This window comes from Bison bison, unplaced genomic scaffold (assembly GCF_000754665.1).
Source record: "Bison bison bison isolate TAMUID 2011002044 unplaced genomic scaffold, Bison_UMD1.0 scf7180017864333, whole genome shotgun sequence".
Taxonomy (NCBI): domain Eukaryota; kingdom Metazoa; phylum Chordata; class Mammalia; order Artiodactyla; family Bovidae; genus Bison; species Bison bison.
In genome coordinates, this window is record NW_011494905.1 from 844,213 (window position 1) to 868,482 (window position 24,270).

The 24,270-nt window shown below is 37.9% G+C and overlaps 1 protein-coding gene across 4 annotated transcripts in view; it reads left to right on the forward strand.

Moving 5' to 3' along the window:
- Nucleotides 1–24,270, forward strand: part of MAP3K13 (mitogen-activated protein kinase kinase kinase 13) — a 161,299-nt gene that overhangs the window by 48,968 nt on the left and 88,061 nt on the right. Inside the window, exon 1 of one of the 4 annotated variants that reach the window (XM_010853872.1) lies at nucleotides 8,357–10,636. The exons of the other annotated variants lie outside the window; for them this stretch is intronic. The gene's annotated coding sequence lies outside the window, so the exon portion shown is untranslated. Of the gene's footprint in view, nucleotides 1–8,356; nucleotides 10,637–24,270 lie in introns of those variants that run through there. 4 annotated transcript variants of the gene reach the window in all.

Consider the following 24,270-nt stretch of genomic DNA (forward strand, 5'->3'; position numbering starts at 1 on the left):
CGAGTGAACTGTAACTGACTGTCCAAGAAAAAGAGGTAGCGTTAGTGGTCACTCTTATCCCACCAAAAAAATACAGAGAACATTCAGGAAATCTAAGATCAACTCCTGACTCAATGCCATAAATTCCAAGACTATGGACAAATCTTTGAACCTCAGTCTTGTCATATGTAACAAAGAAGAGGACAGAGTAGATTTGAGTTGTAAGGTTTCTCTCAGATCCTTGATTCTCTGAGTCAGTATTCTTCTTAAAATGTCTAGAGCAGTAATTGCTTATTTATCTCATTCAGGAAATAACCTCACACCACCTGCTAACAGTATTAGTAGGAGTACAGACTAAGTAGCAGTAACAGAGAGTCTCAAAATTTTTGGTGGTTCCAAAAGATGGAATGTTATTTCTGTCTTCATTAACAGTCCTAAAGTAGGCAGGTACCCCAGAACAGATGGATGGTTCTGATTCATCAAAACATCAAACCCCAGGGCTCCTTCTGCTTCCTTGCTCTGCCATTGCCTGGACCATCATCTGCATAGTAGAAGCTGACTCAGCATGGGACTTAAGAAAGTCCAGCACAAGCAGGTAAGACCTGCAAGTTAAAAACATACTTCCACTCAAACCCCACTGGCTAGAACTCAGTCATGTGCTCACATCTACAACCAGGAGAACAGAGAAGTCTTTAGCAGCGTGGCTTGTATTCATCTACAATTTTAGGAGTGGGGTTGGGCATAAGGGTTCTATAACTAACAAGAAAGAGAGGAGATGATATTTTAGGGGACAGTCTCTAGCACTGTGCCTTCTGTTACAGTTTTAAATCATTCTGATAATCTTATTTTACTGTTGTTTTCCTGTCTTTTCTAATGAAATAGACTGAGATCAGGATCTATGATTTATCCCTATATGTGTACCTCACAGCACGTGTAAGGTCTTTTGAACATAGATGACATTCAATAAAAATATGTATATTTTATTTGTATATTGATTTTTCAGAGCTTTTAAGTAAACACTAAGTCCAATAATCTTCCCTTCCATTACGCTGCTCCATCTACTTATTGCTTGTGTAGTGAATGTTACATGTAAAACTTCAATTCTCAACCTAGTTCAGGAGACTATATCAGGACTTAAAAAGTAGTAAAATTTTTAAATATATGTTATAGATAAATTGATTGGGGGCAGGTTGCTGCTAGTAGCAATTACTGTCTTTTTCAGGTAGTGTGATTATGTGAAATGGAAAACCAAGAGCTTTACAGAGTGGCTTCAACATTTGATTTTAAGTGTATTCCTTGGACATCACATATGATTATATTTATGAAATACTTTAAAACAGATCTTTCTCTCAAATATTTTGAGGTTCTGTCATCTCTGTTCTCTTCATTGGTGTTCTTAGTTGCTCAGTGATGTCCAACTCTTTGCGACCCCATGGACTGTAGCCCGCCAGGCTCCTCTGTCCGTGGGGATTCTCCAGGCAAGAATACTGGAGTGGGTTGCCCTCCTCCAGGGGATTTTCCAAACCCAGGGATTGAACCCAGGTCTCCCACCTTGCAGGCAGATTCTTTACCATCTGAGCCACCAGGGAAGCCCGTTCATTTGATGTTAATAATGAAGAGCTCACTGCAGTGCTGAGTGTGGGTTTACACAGAGCGAGCTTGTATATGGATAGATGTATAAAACTGATTTTAAAAGCAAGCCACACTTTTACTGACTCTGTGTTAACATCTTTTCCACTCTGACTTCCTTGTTTTTTTTCTGCTGCAGTTGTATACTGTAGTCCAGTATGGGAAGGGAAAGTGCTGGTATGCGCCTTACCAATTTTACATTTGGTAAGAACTGCCTTGGAAGAATTGACCTGGTCTCTTATATCCAGTTTTCCCAAATCTTCCCCCTTCAGGTTTACCTCCTTTTATAACTGACTGTAACCACCCAACCCAAAATGATCATTCTATCAGTAAGTGAGGAAGGTTTGGTTCAAACCCTGGGCAAACTGCAGCATAAGGACAGGGTTTGTTTGCATAAGACAAGCCTGTATTCCCTTTACAAACACGCCAACTTGCCAAAGACAAGCACGTGGCAAATACTGGCTATAGTCTGCACCAGGAAGTGTGGCTCTGAGCTTTTATTCGGCCTCACCCACATTTCAGAGCTTTCAGTGAGCCTCAACACCAGGCTGTTCTTTGAACGTTTTTCTCTAAGGGACAGGACATGTTTTTTTGTTTTGTTTTTTCAGCTAAGGGCTTGATCTTACCTTTCTATGTCAACAGAGGGCAACAGAGAGCACCATTGTGTAGCCTAACTGCTGCAGCTGCTGCTAAGTTGCTTCAGTCTTGTCCAACTCTATGCGACCCCGTAGATGGCAGCCCACCAGGCTCCTCTGTCCCTGGGATTCTCCAGGCAAGAATACTCTAGTGGGTTGCCGTTTCCTTCTCCAACGCATGCATGCATGCTAAGTCACTTCAGTTGTGTCTGACTCCGTGTGACCCCATGGACAGCAGCCCACCAGGCTCCTCTGTCCACAGGATTTTCCAGGCAAGAATACTGGAGTGGGTTGCCATTTCCTTCTCCAATAGCCTAACTAGTAGTTCTCAAATTGGGTGAGGCCCAGTCTCATAGAGCCTACAGAGACAGTCAACCCCAGGGACTTTTTTTAGGTATGGCAAAGACTGGGTCTGTTACAGGCATGGGGGGTGGAGCGAGGAGGGGTTGCTAAACATTTTGCCTTATGTAGGAAAGTCCCACTCATGGAAGAATATTCCCACCCACAAAAGTCAGTTAACTTCCTTCTGGTATTGTTCTCCAGCCTCAAGTAAAGCATTCCTGCCTACCTCAGCACTTTCACCATTTGTGTTGTTATTCATCTTACCAAAGCAACCTAATACTACAAACTGGCCTTTTCATCTTTGCATTGTCACTTTTTAAATTCACTTTAAATTTTAGTCATTGAGTGACCACAGACAGGTCTTTAATAGGAGAGGGGAAAGAAGTAATGGATAGAATTTAAAAAGTATAAGTCACTAGGTTACAGAGTTTAGACAAAGCTGGATTGATGAGCCAATCTTCTTGAAACTTAATTTTCTCACATATAAAGTGAGATGAAAATCTACTTTAAGATATTTTGTAAATTTTAAAGTGAAGGAGAAGATTGTTTACAAAGAATGTCTAGGGCCAGATTTGTACCCAATTATTATTTTTAGAAATTAGATATCCAAACCTCTCTACTCACATTATACTTAGGAGTTCATATCCCAATTAAACAATAGTTGTAGCCAACATCCTGGGGATGACATGGTTGATTCTCACTGGGTCATGAGTCCCAGTGGACTTGGGTCGTGTGCCTGTCTTTTCACTAATATTATAACCAAGTAGGTGAATTGCCCTGCCTTGTGTCACATGTTCACTCTTGGAGTCCTAACTTCAGGTGGGGTTGGCTTTGCCTGAACCTCTTGAACTGAGAGTGGGGGAGAGACAGTTTCCTCAAACGGAGAGGATGTAGGGCAGACTTTAAAAGGGGGCAGTTGTTCACTATTTCGATGTTTTGATCTTCAGTTATGCTACATGCTTTGTAAAGCTAAAGTGGAAATGCCAACTTCCACTAAAGAAGCAGGGAAATGAAAACAGGATTAGAAGTATAAAAGTTAAATGGTTGTTTTTTTACATGACCTCTCAGAAAGAGTACAAACTCTATATAGATGGGTAAAATATAAAGTTATTTTTTGTTTGTTTTGCTTTTTACCCTTTCAATATGTAAAGTGCCTTTATAAATCCAAAATATTATTTTTAGTCCCACAAAGGTTTAGTTTATGGTAACTTGCCAGATTTTGTGTTTTATGGAGTGGTGTATTTCAGGTTAAATGTTTTATTTATTGAGAAATCCATTTTCTTTTGATTTGCTTTAATGCATTTTCATTATTGATCAGAGAATTATATCCCTTGTTCATGATCATACTTTTGACACAGATAATACATTAAAACTTCATTAAGCTGTTCAACTTTATTCTAAATAGCATAAAAATCTCTAAACAATTGCTTTTTTCCAGTTGTCTAGATGTTTTATTATCCTTTGATAAAAATGCTAGACTTCAAATCCACTTAACTCACAATATTCTTCAAAATTTGCTGTAATATGAACCTTTAGGATTTTTTTCTATCATAAAAATGATTGTGGAATTTACCATCATGAGACTTTCATCTTTTTAAAAGTTAATAGGTGTATTACTACAAGTTTCTATTTGTAGTCTACTTTTTCTAAAAGGATGTGCTTATGACATATATCTACATAACAAGGTTAACAAAGGGAAAATCAAACCTAAAACAAGGAAGATAAAGCAAAAATGATAACCACAAAAAACTAAAATAAATTATATAGAGATATAGATTGATTGATTTGAGCATAAAGTTGGCTCTGGGCTTCCCTGCAGGGACAAAAAAAAAAGGGCAATTCAGTGGATTACATTGTAACCATCTAAAAGGGAATGCTAATAATTCTTCAAGAACAGAAAAGGGTTTCCCTGATACTGAGTTCTAACAACAAACTCCTCTTGTGAATTTCTTAGGTGTGAGACATCATGCAAGACAGTGGACCGTGTAAAAGCAATATGGCTGTTCCCTATAATAAAAGGAAAACTATAACATAGAATGTGACTTGATGATAGTGACTCTGCTAGGTAGTTCTGTGCTGATGATATTTGGGTAGCATGTAGCTTTCTGATGAACTCTCTATCTCCTTTGCTGCAAGGACAGATTTTAGTAATATTCATAAGAATGTTTTTCCTTAGATGGTTCTTAAAAATCACTTTCTCAGATAAAGATTTCCTGAGAGCTAGACAGCAGCAACAACAAAGTTCGAGTAATAGTCTGCTGAGGTCTTTGAATGTTGAAACTGTCTGAATAAAAAATAAATTAAAAAAAAATTTTTTAATAAAAAGAATGAGAAGGTAGAAGATGTGATCTGGAACTCTCTGGATTAGAAGGACTTGCTCAGAGCCCTAATCTCAATCTACTGTAGTTTAAGTGAAAAAAAAAAAAAATTATTTGAGGAATCATGTACTTTGAAAACAGGGTAAGTTAGGGTTAATGTTCTGATATGGAAGTGGAGGATTCTAATTAGCGTTCTCACCTTTTAGAAAGATTGTTTTTTACATCAGTTCATATAAACTACATCTTTATGTAGAAAAATTTTAACTTTTTTTTTTTTTTGATAAAGAGAATTTTTGGTCACCTCTCTTAACTTCCTCAGGGTTTTTCCCTACTCACCTTCAGAACCTCAGAGAGTATTCCTCAACTTCCCAAAGGGAAATAATTAGGATGAGCTCTTCTTTGGAAGATGTGTCACTAATGTGTATTTCTAAATTTCCTGAAAAGATCTGTTCTAGGTTTGTTGTTGTTCAGTCGCCCGGTCGTGTCCAACCCTATGGACTGCAGTGCACCAGGCCTCCCTGTCCTTCATCATCTCCCAAAGCTTGCCCAAGTTCACATCCATTGAGCAAATAAAAAATCTTTATTTTGTTTATATTAACAGCAGTAAAACAAAAACAGTTACCAGAATCATTTTCTGAGTATCTTCTATATGCAGGTATTGTGCTGAAGTCTTCACATGTTTTATTTTATTTAACTTTTACATAATAGGCATATAGCCTATTATTATCCCCACTTTATTTTTCCTCTTCCAGTTTTATTGAGATGTAATTGACATACAATACTGTATGAATTTAAGACATTCAGCGTAGTGATTTGACTTATATCATGAAATGATTGCCACAGTAAGTTTAGTTAAAATCTATCATCTTAAAAAAAAAATCTATCATCTTATATACATACAAAATAAAAAAATAATTTTTCCTTGTGATGAGATCTCTTAGGATTTTGTCTCTTAACAACTTTCATGTATAACATACAGCAGTGTTGATTATATTAATCACATTGTACATTAATTATATCCTTAGTACCTATTTATCATATAACTGGAGGTTTGTACCTTTTGACTACCTTTGTCACCAAAGATGTTATTTATTAATGACTATTTTCCCCACACTGTACATCTTACTCTAAAAATGAAAAACCAATAGCTTGGTTTACCTAAACTTACATAACTAATGATAATAACCAACAGAGTCAGAATTTGAACCCAGATCTCTTTACTAACTTCTAGCTACACTGGTGCCTGTAAAAGAAATCTGAATCATCATGCATTATTAGCACTGAGGTCATCATACTCTTCCTTTTTCTTGGTATTCATGACAAAAATTGCCCCTAGGTCATAGTACTTTAAACTTCTCTTAGACTCTGATTTAGTCATTTTCCTTTGAAAACACATTTTTTAGTCTCAAGAAAAAAACCAGCTTTAGAATAGCTCTTTTTTTTTTCCTTGGCCACACCTCAAAGCTTGTGGAATCTTAGTTCCCAGACCAGGGATGGAACCAAGGTCCTCGGCAGTGAAAGCACGGAGTCCTAACCATTGGGCCACCAGGGATTTCCCATAGACTAGATCATGTTTTATGCCAGAATAATTGTGCCTTAACTTGTGTTCTTACATTTTTTCCTAATAGTGAGTTTTGAATAGCTTCTTGGGAAAGGAGACCAGATTATCTTATAGTCATTAATGAAATTTGAAAAGGTCTATTTGGTTCTTAAAAGAGTTTACTCACCTTGATAACTGGCTTTGTAGTGCTCCATACTCAATGTGCCTACATGCTGAAATAAAGAATTACTTGTGACTATGGGACTTGGCTTAATATTCCTAGAGTTGCGATGTCCCATTCAGTAGCCACTAGCCACATGTGACTATTTTTCAATTTATATTAATTAAAATTGAATAAAACTTAAAATTCAGTTCCTCAATCATAGTGGCCACATTCCACATGCTAATATATGAGACAGTGCAAATTATAGAACACTTCTGTCATCACAGAAAGTTCTCAACAAGCGTTGCTTTCAGATACACATTTTTCATGGCCCTTTTTCTTCTGTGTCCAAAACAACATTGTTCTCCTTGAAGAATAACTAGTGCAGTTTCTGAGATTTGGGGATACAACTTATCTTCCCAACAGATTTCCTGTCATGTTTGACATAGAGAAATTTTTGTTGACAAAGTTATTTCTGTGCTCTAGGGAGGCATGCTAATCCAGACTAGGTTCATCTTACTAAAACGGCAAGTCGGTAGAGCTAGCTAATTTTTATTTGCCAGATTACATATTAAACCAACATGTTAGATGACTGTTATTAGAACCATTATGCATTCTGTTTTGTTGGATTGCTTCAGAGACGTACCCTGGTCTTTGATTGAGTAATGATGTTTCTATGAAACTTAACAGCCAATGTGTTAGCTTCTCTAACAGATTTAACATTTCATTGGCATATTTTTTCATAAAGGGGTTACCTCTTTCTATTAGTCTGTATTATTTGGAAGTTTTTTTTTTTTTTTAATATATAAATCCAATTCTTCTGGTATAGCCTGGTTGACTTTGATTGCCATTGAAGGAAACAGAGATGCATATTCTTTATCTTCTTTTCATTTGTGGATTCTAAAATAATCTTAGTATATGGACATAATTGATTGATATAGATCAGTATGGGGCACTCAGGCCTACTAGGAAGGTACCAGTACTACATTGGTCTTGAGCACACCCATGTCACATGGATAAATTTCTTTGGTCTGTCTTTTCCATTGTGATATTCCACAAGAAGCTTCTTTGAAGAAATTTGTTGAATATATTGTTTGCTAATGAGATGCTGTTGCTTGAGTATAAAGAACAGTATGTCTTTCTTGTGTATAAAATAGTCCTGGGAAGTTGGGTTTCTTTTCTCCCCAAATGAAGTAAGCAGTGAGCAGTACTTATTAGTGTCAGGTTTGAACCCTTTATAATCACATAGAAACAAGCAACCACTCTCCTGTCAGCTGTACAAATAATCTGATTGAGAGAGCAGATTAATGTTCAGAATGTTCTTGGTCACTGGACACCTATAACCAAGGCCTTATATTAACCACTGTTGTTCTCGTTTCAAGGATTTGAGATCATTTCCCAAGTTCAAAAAAGCTATGATCAGTATTAGTAAAGTATTGGTAATTGTGAAGTGAAATGATGCTATTCAAGGGCAATAAATTATATTAATCTCCACTTCTGTGTAACTCTGAGAAATTTTAAAATAAAGAGTGAAAAATGAACTCTTCTCAATACTCTGTAATGACCTATATGGGAAAAGAATCTAAAAAAGAGTGGATATATGTATATTATAACTGATTCACTTTGCTATGTAGCAGAATATAACATAACATTGTAAATCAACTATACTCCAATAAAAATTTTAAAAATTTCATTGATGATATTAAGCCCCCCAAAAAGAGTAAAAAAAAAATCACAGGTTTTTTGTTTGTTTGTTTTTTCTTGTACTAAGTTGTATGAGTTTCTTGTACTTTTTAGAAATTAACCCTTTATCAGATAATATATCTGGTTTACAGATATTTTTTCCCACTCTGTAGATTGCCCTGTCATTCTGTTGATTGAAGCTTTTTAGTTTGATACAGTCCCACTTGTCTATTTTTTATTTTGTTGCCTGTGCTTTTGGTGTCATTTCAAGAAATTATTGCCAAGACTGATGTCAAGAATGGATAAAGGACTTGAACAGACAGCTCTCCAAAGAAGACATACAAGGGGCCAATAGGTATTAATATGTGAAAAGTTGTCTATCATCACTAATTATCAGGGAAATGCAAATCAAACCACAATGAGATATTACCTCACACCACTTAGGATGGCTTATTATTTTTAAAAAAGATAACAAGTGTTGTAGCAAAATTGTAACCCTTACACATTCTTGATGGCAACGTAAAACAGTGCAGCAGTTATGAAAAACAGTATGGAGATTTCTCATAAAATTAAAAATGAAACTACCATTGGATCCAGCAATCTCACTTCTGGGTATATATTCAAAAGAAATGAAATCAGGATCTCAAAGAGATATCTACACTCCCATATTTATTACAGCACTCTTTGTAATAGCCAACATATGAAAACAACCCACATGTCCATCAACAGATGAATGGATAAAGAAAATGTATGTGCCTACAATGGAATATTATTCAGCTTTTAAAAGGGAAATTCCACCATTTGCAACAACATTGATGAACCTGGAGGACATAACACTGAATGAAATAAGCAAGTCACAGAAAAAGACAAATGTTGCTTGATTATATTTATATGAGTTATCCAAAATAGTCAAACTCATGAAAGCAGAGAATACAATAGTGGTTTCCAGAGCCTGAGAGGAGAGGGAAATGGGTAGTTGTTATTCAACGGATATAGAATTTTAGTTATACTAGATGAATAGGTTTTAAAGATCTGTAGTACAACATGCCTGTAGTTAACAATATGGTATTTTATTGTGCAGTTCAAAATTTGTTGAGAGTAGCTCTCATGTTAAGTGTTTTTGCCACAAAAACCTACAGCAGCTATAACAAAAAACCCAAAGGAACACATGAAACTTGGAAATGTCAGATATGTCTACTACCTTGACTGTGATTATGGTATCATGGGTATTTGCATAGTTCCAAACTTATCAGTTATACACATTAATTATATGTAGTTCTTTGTATAGCAGTTGCACCTCAATAAAACTGTTAAAATTTTTTAAATAAGAAAAAATGTCATGAGCTCTTTGGGTGAATTTAATTACAGCTATTTTTGTTATTAGTAATAAGACATTTTACTAAAACCAAAATCTGCTCAAAGAACATTATAAGCTCTTTGGATCTGTGTCTTAATTGAATGTCAGAAGTTTAATAAACCAACGAGGAAATGTCCTACCTTATTTAAAATGTAGCAGTAAATTACGCTTTCACACTCACTTTTGATTCATCACAAATGTCCGTAAGGTGATACTGTTCTGTGAAACAATTACATTTGTTGTATTTTCTTACCTATTTCCTTAATTACTAGGTTATTATTCCCATTATTATTTCTCTACTATTTTGCTTTTACAAGTCTTGGTGTACATGTACTGGGCATCAGTTTTAGAAACTCGCTGATTTGTTTTTTATCACATCAGGTGAGGCACAGTATTGAACAGCAAGAAAAAGGTTAAAGAAAATAACAGGAATAAAAGATTGTGGTATCTTCTATATGCATTTTTGGTAGCACCGATGCCACCAAAATTCTATTTTGATTCCCTCATTCAATAGCAATAATAATGTTTTCATGACTATCACAGCTTGAAACACGCACGCAGGCACACACAGACACACACACACCACTACCACCCCCTACCCACCTCCTCACGCTGCCAGTCTGTCCTAAGGCAGTGGCAGACGCCTGATTGGTGGGCTCTGTTTATTCTGTGAGCAGATTCCTTCTGAAAGAAGGCAGGCCATGACTGCCTGAAGCCTATTGGCCAGGACTGCTCTGGACCCTCCCTTTCTTTTTCTCAGCACACACCATAGCGAAGTCTGTGCGGAATTCTAAACCAGCCCAATTTACATCCATTCATGAATCTGTGACGTCAGCAAGCCTTCAGGCTTCTCTGCGGTGGGCTGGAAGATTGTGTGGGTGGAATCCCCCTCCTCCTTATTTTTCTAATTCTGCAAGGCTTTTTAAATGAACCTTCCATCTTTTTTAAAGCAAGAAACTGGACCGGCATGTGTAGGAATTCTTCATTGTTGTGAGTATCGCACTCTATCTTTCTGTTTCATCAGCATTTATTTCACAAGGACAGATGGAGAATGTGTTTTTGATTTGAGGTGATTAGAAAACTGATATTATTGAGGGAGACACAGTGAGAGAGACAGACAGAGACTGAGGCAAAGAGAAACCTGAAACCCCGTTACAGCTAGGAGTCTCTGAAACTGACAGCTGGTTTTCTTTTGCTCGTCTGCATGCTGCTAGATGTGGACATTTTTCATTTACGGTTCTGCACGTTACCTCTCGATGTGGGCTTGGCTTTCCTTAAAGAGAGCTCCATCTCTCTGAGAGATGATGTGAATTGTATTAGAGAAGCACAGAACTGGGATCAGAAAGGTGCTGGGGAAAGCCGGGCCAGCTAGACCGAGCAGGTTCCTGCTGCTGAGCCCTCGTCTTCCTTTCCGCTGTCCTTTCTGTTGTTTCTCACCCTTCACCTTGCCTTTGTTTCACAATTGTGTAACAGTCAACATCTTGGGATTGTAGTTTGAGGAAGATGAATACCAGTTCAACCTCCCCCCCACACACAAGCTTTTATTATGGGAGCTATAGTGGTATATTTATACTTGTTTGCAGCTCTTTATGTCACTCTGCACGTTTTATTTACGTTTTTAAAAACCTAAAACCTTCACCAGAGGCAGAAAGGCAATTATCTTTAAATACTGACTTGTTTAATATTCCCTAGTGAAAACTAAGAAGCGGTTTCTTAATATAACCTGTAATTATATGCATGGAAATGCACATGAGCATTTTTCTAAGATAAACTTCCAACTGAAATTTGTTTATTCCACTGAGTCTGGGAAACGTGGAAAACTTCTAATACATTCCAGGTGTTAAGTTGGTTCGATAGTTTGCTTGGAGTTTTAACAAAAAGTGTCTGAATTTGTTTTCCAAGGCTTTGGTTGATTCTGGTGAAAGTTGTGTTAGTAAAGAAGAGGGATGTGCCATTGTGACATGTTCTGCCCCTGGGGCAGCTCCTCAATACGCATAATCTAATAGCATTTTCCAACTGCCTCACTTAGAGCAGTTTATAGTCTAGTCAGCAGCATGTACCTGGTTGTTCTTTCCAATGAGAGAGGACACAAGATGTCTTTTTTTTTTTTTTTTTTAATCATTCAGCCTTGTCTTGTTTACCTTGTATAATCAATACTTACATTTGAAGTTTTCATATTATAATCTGCTCAGGAAACAAGGCTTCTAAATTATGGCTCTAACAATATCTTTTGAATTATTCTTATTAATGAATCTTCCAACTGTGAACTTATTTCAAAATTACCCGAGGATTTAGAATTTTCTTTTATTTCTCATCTTTGGTATTGTCCTCACTCAATTTGTTTTTCCTGAGTACATTTGAACTCACTAGAATTATAGAAGGGAAAACTTCTGCCTGCTTTTAAACAAGATTTTTGTCCTATGCTAAGAAAACTATGGTGTCATGCTTTGCTATTTTTTATCTGCAGGTTGAATAAATAACAAAATTCCCAACATTTGTAAACACCTTGACTTATTTCAGCATTTTTTGAGTATGTACCTTCAGATACGTTGTTGAAAGTAGCAATTTCAAAGTTATGTTAAATTATTAAAGATTTTTAAGTCACTACTAGATCAAAAGACTCCTTAGGATTTTTTAAAAAGATGTGTTTACAGGGACACGTTCACTGCTGGTCCATTGGTTAAGACTCCAGGCTTCCATTACAGGGGCCACGGGTTTAATCCCTGGTTGGGGAACTAAGATCCTACATGCTGTGTGGTATGGCTAAAAGCAATAATAAAAAGAAAAAAGAAAAAAAGTGTGTTAATCAGACTCATCTTAGGAAATGTTCATCAGATTTCCATATACATTTTGCCAGAGAGCTTTATTTCCATGAAAGAAATCCAGTCTGCCCTTTGGTTTTATTAAAGTAAAGCTATCCCTTTAAGGCACAGAGTGGATATAGAGTCTCCCTCTCTCTCCACTCCTAGTGGCTGTATTCTAAATGATATTTATTTTCATGTATAGTGTACTTGTAGGGGAAAAAACAATAATTCTTAATTGTTTAATATCAAACAATAAAATCCTGTGTATCAGTGACTGTCAATAGATGGCTTTCTGTTTAAAAATTGAAGCTACTCCAGAAGTAGGAATTAATTTATTTAGTAAACAAAGTCAGTCAAACCAGAGCCATGTCCTGGGGAGCTGTCAGAAGAAAGGTTCCTAAGGGCCAGCAGCCACATTCACTGTTACGTGGTGGAACAACCATACTTTGAATGGCAGAACCGGTCAGTTTGGTTTGCACTGGCTACCTATCTCCTCTCTATATGCTACAACTGAATTAATTGCTTGGTGAGTTTAAATGAATCATGATAGTCAAGATGACCAATTCTGCCAGGTGGCAGCCTGACTCTTACAATTTCGATTAAAATAAAAAACATTCACCAAGAACACTCTTTTACTTTAAAAAAAAAAAAAAGGCATTTACATGATATCACACTCCTGCTCTGTGTCAGTTGTTATTTCTTAAGGATGTGGGGGAAAGAAAGAATTAGAAGATGCCATCTTTACCCCTAAGGAGTCTAGAAGGTAAGATGCCATATATTTTGAGTGTTGTGTTTCAAAAATTGGTTTCTGTAAACAGACATTAAGATTAGAATTACCTGGGGGAACTTTCTATCTTTCCAATCCAATGGTTTTTAGTATGTTCACAGAGTTGTTCAACCATCACCACAGTCAATTTTAGAACATTTTCATCATGCAAAAAGAAACTCTTTACCCATTATCAGTCACTCCTCATTTCCCTTCGACTCTCAGCCTTAGGCAACCACTAATCTACGTTCTCTATACATATACTTGCCTATTCTGATCATTTCTTATAAATGAAATTACACAGTATATGGTCTAATGTGACATCAGTTGACCTTTGAACAATGTGTGAAGGGAGTTAATCTGAGTATAATTTGTACTCATCCCTCTGTATCCACAATTCTGCATCCTTGGTTTCAACCAACCATGGACTGTATAGTAGTGTGGTTGGTATTCACAGCTAAAAAACTACAAGTATAAGTGGAGCTGTGCAGTTTAGACCCATGTGGTTTAGGGGTCATCTGTAGCTTTGTTCTCTTAGTATAAGATTTTCAAAGTTTATCCATGTTTGTAGCATATATCAGTGGTTCATTCCTTTTTATCACTGAATAATATTTCATTGAATAGCTATACCACGTTACTTACCCATTTATCAGTTGATGGACACTTGTGTTCTTTACACTTTTTGGCTGCTATGGCTGCCAAATGTACAAATGCTGTGTACATTTGTGTGCAATTTTTGTGTAAACATGTTTTCATTTCTTTTGGGTATATACCAAGGAGTAGAACTGCTAGGTCATATGATAACTGTATGTTTACTATTTCCACACTTTTTCCACAAACAGTTTTCCAAAACAGCGACACCATTTTGCATTTCCACTAGCAATGTATAAGGATTGCAACATTCATCAGCAAATTATTATTATCCGTCTTTCTGATAAGAGCAATCCTAGGAAGTTTGAAGTGGTAGCTCATTGTGATTTTGGTTTACATTTCCCTGATGGGTAATGATGTTCAGCATCTTTTCTTTTGCTTATTGGTCCTCTGTATTTCTTTTTTGGAGAAATGTCTATTCAGATCCCTTGTTCATTTAAAAAACTAGGTTATTTATCTTTTTATTATTGAGTTTAAGAGTCCTTTATGTACCTTTGTTATAAGTTCTTTATCAGGTATGTGGTTTGTGACTTCTTTTTTGTTCTGTGGGTTGTCCTTTCATTTTCTTCATGATATTATTTATAGTACCAAATGTTTTAATTTCTATTTTTGTCATTATTGCTTGTGCTTTTGGTGTCATACCTAAGAAGGCTTTGCCTAACTCAAGGTTATGAAGATTTACTCTATGTTTTCTTCTAAAAGTTTTAAAATTTTAGTTATTACATTTGGGTCTGTGATCCATTTTGAGTTAATTTTTGTCAATGGTATAAGGAATGGTTTGACTTGATTCTTTTGAATGAGGTTATCTACTTCCAACATTTGTTGAAAAGACTATTCTTTTCCCCCACTGAATTGTCTTGGCACACTACCAGGGGACTTAAAAAAATACTGATGCCATGTTCCTGCCTCCAGAAATTCATATTTAGCTGATCTCTGGTGGGGGCCAAACATCTGCATTTTTAAAAAGCTCCAGAGATGATTCTAATGTGCAGCCAGGGAAGAAAACTATTTGTATAGATAGAGGGTTAGGCTCACAGAAGAGGGACACCATTTCTGAAACAGGAGACAGGATGAGTGAAGACATAGAATTCTGGTATGGAATGAAGAGAAGAGAGAAAAATTAAGATTCATACCGGAAGCATGGGATTTCTTGCTAAGTACGTGTTAGTCATTTTCAAAGAATGAGGACATCATTGGAGGTTAGTGAAATATGTTAAATTAAAGGAAGAGAAGGAGCTTATTAAGCAACCTCTACATGCCTGTAAGTCTGTTGGGAGCTTTCGCATACAGTATTTCACTTCAAGTATAATCCTCATACTAGGAAGTGAGTATTATTACTACTCCCATTTCATAGATGAGAAAACAGGCTCAGAAAGATTGTCGACCTAGCCAAAGACACCATGTAGTGCACATTGGGCCCAATTTTTAAACCCAACTCTAATTCTTGGGGCTTCCCTGGCTGTGGTGTTGGAGAAGACTCTTGAGTGTCCCTTGGACTGCAAGGAGATCAAACCTGTCAATCCTAAAGAAAATCAGTCCTGAATATTCATTGGAAGGACTGATGTTGAAGTTCCAATACTTTGGCCACCTGATGCAGAGAATTGACTCATTGGAAAAGACCCTGATGCTGGGAAAGATTGAAGGCAGGAGGAGACAGGGATGACAGAGGATGAGATGGTTGGATGGCATCACCAACTTGATGAACATAAGTGTGAGCAAGCTCTAGGAGTTGGTGATGGACAGGGAAGCCTGGCATGCTGTAGTTCATGGGGTCACAAAGAGTCTGACACGACTGAGCAACTGAACAGAACTGGTAGCTCAGATGGTAAAGAACCTGCCTGCAATGTGGGTGACCCGGGTTCAATCCCTGGGTTGAAAAGATCTCCTGGAGAAAGGCATGGCAACCCACTCCAGTATTCTTGCCTGGAGAATCCCATGGAGAGAGAAGCCTGGTGGGCTATAGTCCATAGGGTCACAAAGAGTCAGACACGACTGAAGCAACTTAGCACACATTAATTCTTAATCCCATTCTCTGTCTCTGTATACCATGAATTTTGAGCATTGAGTTCTACCATCAATCAATATTGGTCTAGTCCAGCATGAATCTAAATCTTCTCTAGCAATGGTCTGGACTGGACAAACAGTAAGATAAGCTGGACAGTGGGGGTAAAGTGTTGGTGCCGTAGGTGCAGTGGAAGATAAGAGGGTGAGGTGAATGAAAATTATCATGTGTTAGCTAATCATGGAGCCCAGGCTGACTGTACTCTTCTCGGGTGTAGGTGACAGGAAGAATCCTAAGAGGACAGAGGGCCACAGGAGAACGATTGAAGGGATTGATGAGGAGACCAGGGTAGAAACGAGAATGTATCAAATATACTTGGCAGGTATAGAAATGTTGGCATTCATTTCATCAACAAATATTTATTGAGCATTTACTGTATATTCAAGGTACTGGGGACCCAGAAAGAGAAAAAAATGAGACAAAAATTTTTGCTCTCTTGGGGAGCTTATTTTATTGGGGAGGACAAAAAGTGAATAAGTAAGTTATGTTTAGACTGTAATAAATGTTAAGGAGGAAAATAAAGGTCGGAGGGGCATAGAGGGTAGGGATGAGGTGAAATCAAAAGGAACCATGTCATCACTTGGTTTGCAGGCAGATGTATATTCCTCAGGGAGACGAAGGAACCATCACGCTGAGGGTGCAGTGGCAGACCATGCCAGGCACTTTGGGTTTATAAAGAAAGCAACTTCTAAGTACTAAAACTCAGAGTGAGTAGTTAGCATTAACATTTTGTTCAGCACCTTATATATATCCTGTACCTGGTACAGAGCAAACACTTCAGAAACATTTGTTTATTGGATGAGTACAATTTTTTTGGATTAGTAATTTTTCCACTGGTTGGAGGGCAGGGCAGAGATGATGCTTGGGAATTTTTTCAAACTTTACTTGCTGCCCTTTTAGGATAGATCCTTCTAAGTATGCATGTATACATATGGATGAGGGTAGGGGTATCCTTCCATAAATGTCCCAACTCAGAATCATTGCATACTGAGGGATGGTTAACAAGGAGGATGTATTTTAGTGTTCAGATGAATTGCGCCAAGATCATCAGCGTAAGGAATACTGGAGACTCTTACATTTCTTATGCTTTTTACACTTTAGCAGAAGATTCACACGCACCGCCTTGAACACAGGGCAAATTGAACCCTTGGTGTATAGTGAAGCTTTTTTAAGATAATAGTTTTCAATAATGAGGTTCTATTATGCAGTCATTTACCTGCCTTCTTTATCTAAAAGATTACTTATATTAAAATGGATAAAATCAGCATGTCTTCTGTTTACCTGTTGTAAGACACAGTGATGCACTTGTTTGTTGTTTAGTCACTCAGTTGTGTCCAACTCTTTGCAACCACATAAACTGTAGCCCACCAGGACCCTCTGTTCATGGGATTTTCCAGGCAAGAATACTGGAGTGGGTTGAAGAATTGGACTTGAGACTATTAAGAGCCTGTGTAGCAGTCTAAGATCATCCTTGGCAAGATTCCAATTATCTCAGCTTTTTAAAATTTTCCCTCAACTTTGGTCTTAATATATGAGATGGAGAAATTGTTCTTAGTGATCTCAAATGTCCTTTCTAACTCTAACATTGTTAGGATTCTTAAAATTTGTTTATTACCTACATCAAGTAGGCAAGTGACAATTTGTAAGACAATCTTGTTAAAATCTACCTTATTCCAATTTTTCATAATACTTTTGTAGAAGTTTAACTCCCATGGGCTGCTGCTACAGTGGAGGAGAACAAAGTGTCAGAAGTGTTTGAGGTAAAGATAGCTGGGTGGAATCACTTTCAGGTTTGCCTGGAGATTTCCTCATACAGAGAAAATGAGTGCTAGTGAGCTCTGACTATGCCATCTTAAGATAGGCTCATTTTATGTGTTATTTGTCTTTGCTATTGTTCTTCATAGTTAAGAGAGAGTTTCCATTTGACTAGTGATTTGATGGTCGGGGCTAATAGGGCATATGGCAACAGATAATCTAATAACCTCAGTTTGGCTGTGTTTTGTAGCCTTTTCCTTAATCTGACTTTTATTAGTGCTCTGAAGACGCAAACTCAGTTAGGTTCTTTCTATCCATCTCTCTCTACTGCCTATGATTCTCTAATTCAGGCCAAAGTGTTGATGATGAGACTCGGTAAATAAGAAAATGAAGACCCACTAAATCCATAAATGGTATAACCAGGCTTTGAAGAAATAAGATTTTGTTATTTTGTATGAGAGTTGCTAGCCTTTGAAAATTATTTTCACATTCTCCAGATAACACTTTTGTTGCTGGGTTAGTGTTCTGAGTTTGCAGATTTTATTGAAGAAAAAATAAATTTTTAAAATTCTAAAACAGAAAACCCCCTTTTAATTTTTGTGCTCATTTCCTCCAGTCTAAAATTTTTCTTATATCCTTTTTATCTGTGTAATAGTCAAGCAGAGAGGTCTAATGTCTAGTCTTAACATCTTTAATAATTTCATGTAGAGGTTCCATTTGGTAACAACACATATGTGTAGCAGTGTGGCTAAAAACATCTTACAAAAAGCAATTAGTATTGCACATAAACCCTAAGAGAATGTGTAGTAACTGCAATTTTAATTATTTAAAAATTTAAGGAAAGACAATATAGGACCTTCCACTGACAGATAGTAATTGTCTTCTGTGTGCTAATTTATATTGTGAATTCCTGGGCAGGGGTAATAGCTGAATTCAGCAGTACTAGAAGGACGGTTTTGTGAAATTCTGGATTACAAAAAAGAAAAAGGTCAAAGAAGTAAAAAAAATGAGTTGATTAAAAGTGAATGGCTGGAGGCTTCCCTGGTGGCTCAGTGATTAAAAAATCTACCTGCCAATGCAGGAGACACAGGTTCAGTCTATGCTCCAGAAAGATCCCTTATGCTGTGAAACAACCAAGCCTGTGGGCCACAACTACTGAGCCTGTGCTCTATAGCCCGGGAACAGCAACTATTAAGCCCACGTGCTGCAACTACTGAAGGCCTAGGGGCCCTAGAAACCATGGTCCACAGCAAGAGAAGTCACTGCAGTGACAAGCCCACACATCACAACAGAGTCGCCCCCGCTTATCATATCTAGAGAAAAGCCCACGCAGCAGCCCAGCGTGGCCAAAAATAAATAAATAAATTTTCAAGTGAATCGCTGGGACTTCCCTGGTGGTCCAGTGGCTAAGACTCCACGCTCTCAGTGCGGGCATCCTGGGTTTGACTCCTGGTTGGGAAACTAGATCCCACATGCCACAACTAAAGATTTCACATGCCACAGTGAATATCTAAGAGCCCAAGTGCTGCAATGAAATGGCTTAGGAAATAGCCAAAGACAAAGGATTGGAGAAAGGTGGTGGAGAGCCCAGGGAGACTGGCTGAGCTGTGGCCCACCTGCCTAGGCAGGTGGCGGCCGGGCCAGCAGTTTCCACCATAAACCAAAAGAAATGCATCTGAGAACCAGACTGAACAGACTCTTAGAGTCCTAAAGAGGGCTGTCACAGTTGCTATTACTAAAGAGGACTCAATTTGCCAAATAAGCCCTCTGAGGCTTCTTATTACCCCTGAGGCACTGTGCCTGAGTTTCTAGTAGCTGTCCCTCCTGCCTTTAATGGGACACATTAGGCTATCTGCAGGCGTAGATAACTGTGGATAAATTGAGATTAGTGAGATCAAGCCCACCAAAACACAAAACCATGATTGCTTTTTCCAGAGAAAATAATCTTTTGATTAAAGTGAGATTAAGCATTTTACTAATTAGTTACCAACTATTTCCTCTCACATAACAAATTCAAATACAGATGCATGCAAAGAAGCAGATGCAACATACCTTTGGATATTTCCGGGAAATACTAGACCTAAATTATGGACTCATTTTAAATTTTTGCTGAGCACAAAAGCTCCTGGGAAATATCCACCTGATATTGCAGCTGCTAGGGCTCAAGAGCCAGGCTGAAAAGAAATTTTACTACTTTGCCTGGTTCTCCCTCCTCCCTCATCATCCTCCCCCTCCTATTTCTGGCCATTTTTGAACAGAACCCCTTCCATCTGTTTGTCAAATCAAAAATAACTGAACATTTGCTTTATACTGCTTGTGTTAATGATCAAAGCTAGGCCCTAATCTAATCCTAATGTGTTCTCCAAGACCTGGAGACCAGAGTAGATTTCTTGAAGAAGGAAAATCAATCACATAATCCTTTATATTTTCTTAATCCTTTATATAATCTTTTCTCCAATCAGGGCTTCTGCAGTAATACATTGAAACAGCACCGACTCCCCATCACCTGCTCCGCTTTGATCAAAAGTTTATCTGCACTGATAAGGATTTCTTTAAACTGAATCTTACATCTTTGATATTGGCTTTTGTGCAGTCAGTTCAGTTCAGTTCAGTCGCTCAGTCATGTCCCACTCTTTGCGACCCCATGAATTGCAGCACGCCAGGCCTCCCTGTCCATCACCAACTCCCGGAGTTCACTCAGACTCATGTCCATCGAGTCGGCGATGCCATCCAGCCATCTCATCCTCTGTCGTCCCCTTCTCCTCCTGCCCACAATCCCTCCCAGCATCAGAGTCTTTTCCAATGAGTCAACTCTTCGCATGAGGTGGCCAAAGTATTTGCTACAGATTGTCTTTTTCCTGCTAACTATTTAAAAGGCCTTGGAATGGCTTTAAAAACAAAGAGCAGCTAGCCACTCATGTTCTAATACCCTGGACCAAGGCTGGAAAGTAAAAAGGAATGACCAAGAGAACCTCACTATTAAGGCAGGGCAGAGGCCGCCAGGTTAAGGAGAAGGAAGGCTGTCCTAGGAAGTACCTGTCCAGGAGGCTGTACTGTCTTACAGCCTCGCCAAGCTCATGAGCAATATGAAGCAGTAATTGTATTGTGATTTAACTGAAATGCATATGGCTTGTACCCAAAAATGTCTTTATACTCGAAAATAGTTTTGTGTTTGAATTGAGTGGGCTGAACTTGAAGATTCAGGGTGAGGAAACTGTAGTCTCAAGTATTCTTCTAAAAGAAATCTCCAGTTTATTCCTGAGTCTTTATAACCAAAGAGTTGCCTAAGACTAAAACACTAAAGCTTTGGGGCTTGGTTTTGGGACCTATCCTTTCATTGCTGTACATATTTATTTTTCACCAGAGGAAACTGGAAGTTAAAAAAATTATTTTTCTTTGATACTTTTTACCAAGCAAATTCTCTTATTTGAAATATATTTAATAAAATATAGTTTAGAAAAATTATTCAATAAGAATTTTTTCCCAGGTACTTAAATTGTAGTTTCTTTTATAGGGGGTACCTAAATAATAAGATAAAAAACTTCTATTTCTGTTTCTCAGTTGACCCATCCACATCAGCCTCTGCCCACTAACCATGACTAGGTCTAACCATCCCAGCTGGCTTACCTGCCTCCACAAAACCTGGTTCTATACAGTGAGAAGTATTTATAAGCTATACATTGATTATATTTTCCCTCTCTTCTACAAAATTAAGATGTGTTAGCAATTTAAAAACATTAATCTTGCAAAAGATCTACACATGAGCTAGCTAATACAGTGGTTCTCAGAGTATGGTCCTAGAACCAGGAGCATCAGCATCACCTGGAAACATATCAGAAATGCACAGTTTCAGGCCACTCCCCAGATGTTCTGAATCTGAAATGCAGGGGGTGGGGTCAGGCATCTCTGTTTTAACAAGCTGGCTAGGTGATGCCACTGCATAGTAAAGTTTGAGAATCCTTGATTTATAGGATAACGTCTCAGAATTTTAATATGGATAGGAATCACTTGAGGACTTTGTTAAAAACCAGATTCTGATTCACTTAGTTGGGTGACCTTTTTTTCATCATGTCTAATTAGCTCCCATCCGCCTGCAGTGAAAGAGACCTGGGTTCTATCCCTGAGTTTGGAAGATCCCCTGGAGAAGGAAATGGCAACCCCCTCCAGTAATCTTGCCTGGGAGGTGCCGCAGACAGAGGAGCCTGGCGGGCTATAGTACATGGGGTCACAAGAGTCGGACACAACTTAGCAACTAAACTACCACCAATGCTGATGCTGCTGGCCCTGGGACAATACTTTGTGTTGAAGAATTGCCAGGGGGCTACTCCAAGAACTGGACTTCCCAGATGGCTCAGTAGATAAACAATCCACCTGCAATGCAGGAGATGCAGGTGACACGGGTTTGATCCCTGGGTCAGGAAGATCCCCTGGAGGAGGGCATGGCAACCCACTCCAGTATTCTTGCCTGAAGAATACGCTGGACAGAGGAGCCTGGCAGGCTACAGTCCATGGGGTCGCAAAGAGTTGGACACAACTGAGCACCCCCACACACTTTTTGTTGGTGATTTCACTATTTAAAAGGGCCCAAAGCATAGCATTGAAGTGCTGCCTGGAGTTCCTATGAAGGCTATGATATGCTAAGAAAGTCAGCTATGTTTAGGCAAGAATTATTGTGCTGTTGGCTGTGACTTCAGTGTTAATGAATCAACAGCATATATTAAGTAGAGTGTCTTTAAACAGAGATACACATAAAACAAGTTTGTGTATCAATCAATTGAGGAAAATGTTGTGTCCAGGGGCACACAGAAACCTAACCCTGTATTTCTTCTAGAAGTATTGGTTCAGTATTCACTAATTCATTGTTCATGATGACTTTATAAAAACATAACTATCTCAAATAATAAGAATAACTACTTAGTAATCAATTGATAGAATTTATGATGTCTTTTTAAAATGGTGGTGATGAAATCTCTTCAATCAATATGAAAAATATATATGATGTAGTAGTAAGAGAAAAACAGGAGACAGTTTCAGGTACAGCACAGTTTGAGTTATGTTTAAAATTTTTCAAGTGAAAAATTGAAGGAAGTACAACCAAAATTTTTTGAGTTAGGGTGAAAGAGTGATTTTTCATTATTTCTCAAATTTTTGTAATATCGTTATCTTAGGTTTATAATGTTACACTTTAAAATCTGTGTCTTACTAGTTTTTTCAGAGACATAAGATATTAATATTGAGAGGCGCCACCTATACACCTCCTTGAGAGCCAGAGTCAAATACATTCTGGCTGTGGGGTTGACCTTCTTAGGAAAGATCTTATTAAGTTTGGTATAAGAGAGTATGCTATCTTTGTTAAGCCAAATAAAACTGCTCTAAATCATAATGAGAATATCCAAGAGAAATCCGAAATTACAAACCCCTTGCAAAGGTTAACTAGCTATCTGATAGATTCTACTGGAACCATGCTTTGTAAATAATTTGTCTTGCCTAACCACAGCTTTTCTAATTTCTCTGCATTTTTCTACTCTTTTGACATAAGTAAAGACCTTGGCTTCTAAAGTCAAAGAGTTGAGTCCTGGCAGTTCCATTTATTAGCTACCTATGCCTGTAAGTTATTTAATGTCTCTAAGTTTCCCCCATATATGCAGTAAGGGTAATTCTAGAACCTAATGAGTGTTAAATGAAAAGCTGAGCATAGCACATAAGATACACTAAGCCCTGAATAAATGGTATTTGCTATATGTTAGTTTTATTCCCTTCACTGATGGTCTGCCATATTAGAAAAAAAAAAAAAAGACTGTCAATACCTGGGGAAAGTTTTTTTAAAAGAAAAAGAAAGAAGAGAAAAAGAAAAATATGAACAATTATATTCCTATCCACTCACAGTCCACTTAAAGAAACTGACATGTACCCTATAATAGAGCAGTGGTTCTCAAACTTTTGGTCTCAGGACCAAAAAAATTTTTGAAATTCCCAAAGAGTTTTTGTTTATATGAGTCGTGTCTTCTAATTTTACCATAATAGAAATTCAGTTCAGTTCAGTCACTCAATTGTGTCCAACTCTGCAAGCCCATGAATTGCAGCACACCAGGCCTCCCTGTCCATCACCAACTCCCAGAGTTCACTCAAACTCACATCCATCGAGTCGGTGATACCATCCAGCCATCTCATCCTCTGTCGTTCCCTTCTCCTCCTGCCCCCAATCCCTCCCACCATCAGAGTCTTTTCCAGTGAGTCAACTCTTCTCATGAGGTGGCCAAAGTACTGGAGTTTCAGTTTTAGCATCATTCCTTCCAAAGAACACCCAGGGCTGATCTCCTCTAGAATGGACCGGTTGGATCTCCTTGCAGTCCAAGGGACTCTCAAGAGTCTTCTCCAACACCACAGTTCAAAAGCATCAATTCTTCGGCGCTCAGCTTTCTTCACAGTCCAACTCTCACATCCATACATGGCCACTGGAAAAACCATAGCCTTGACTAGAAGGACCTTTGTTGGCAAAGTAACGTCTCTGCTTTTGAATATGCTATCTAGGTTGGTCATAACTTTCCTTCCAAGGAGTAAGTGTCTTTTAATTTCATGGCTGCAA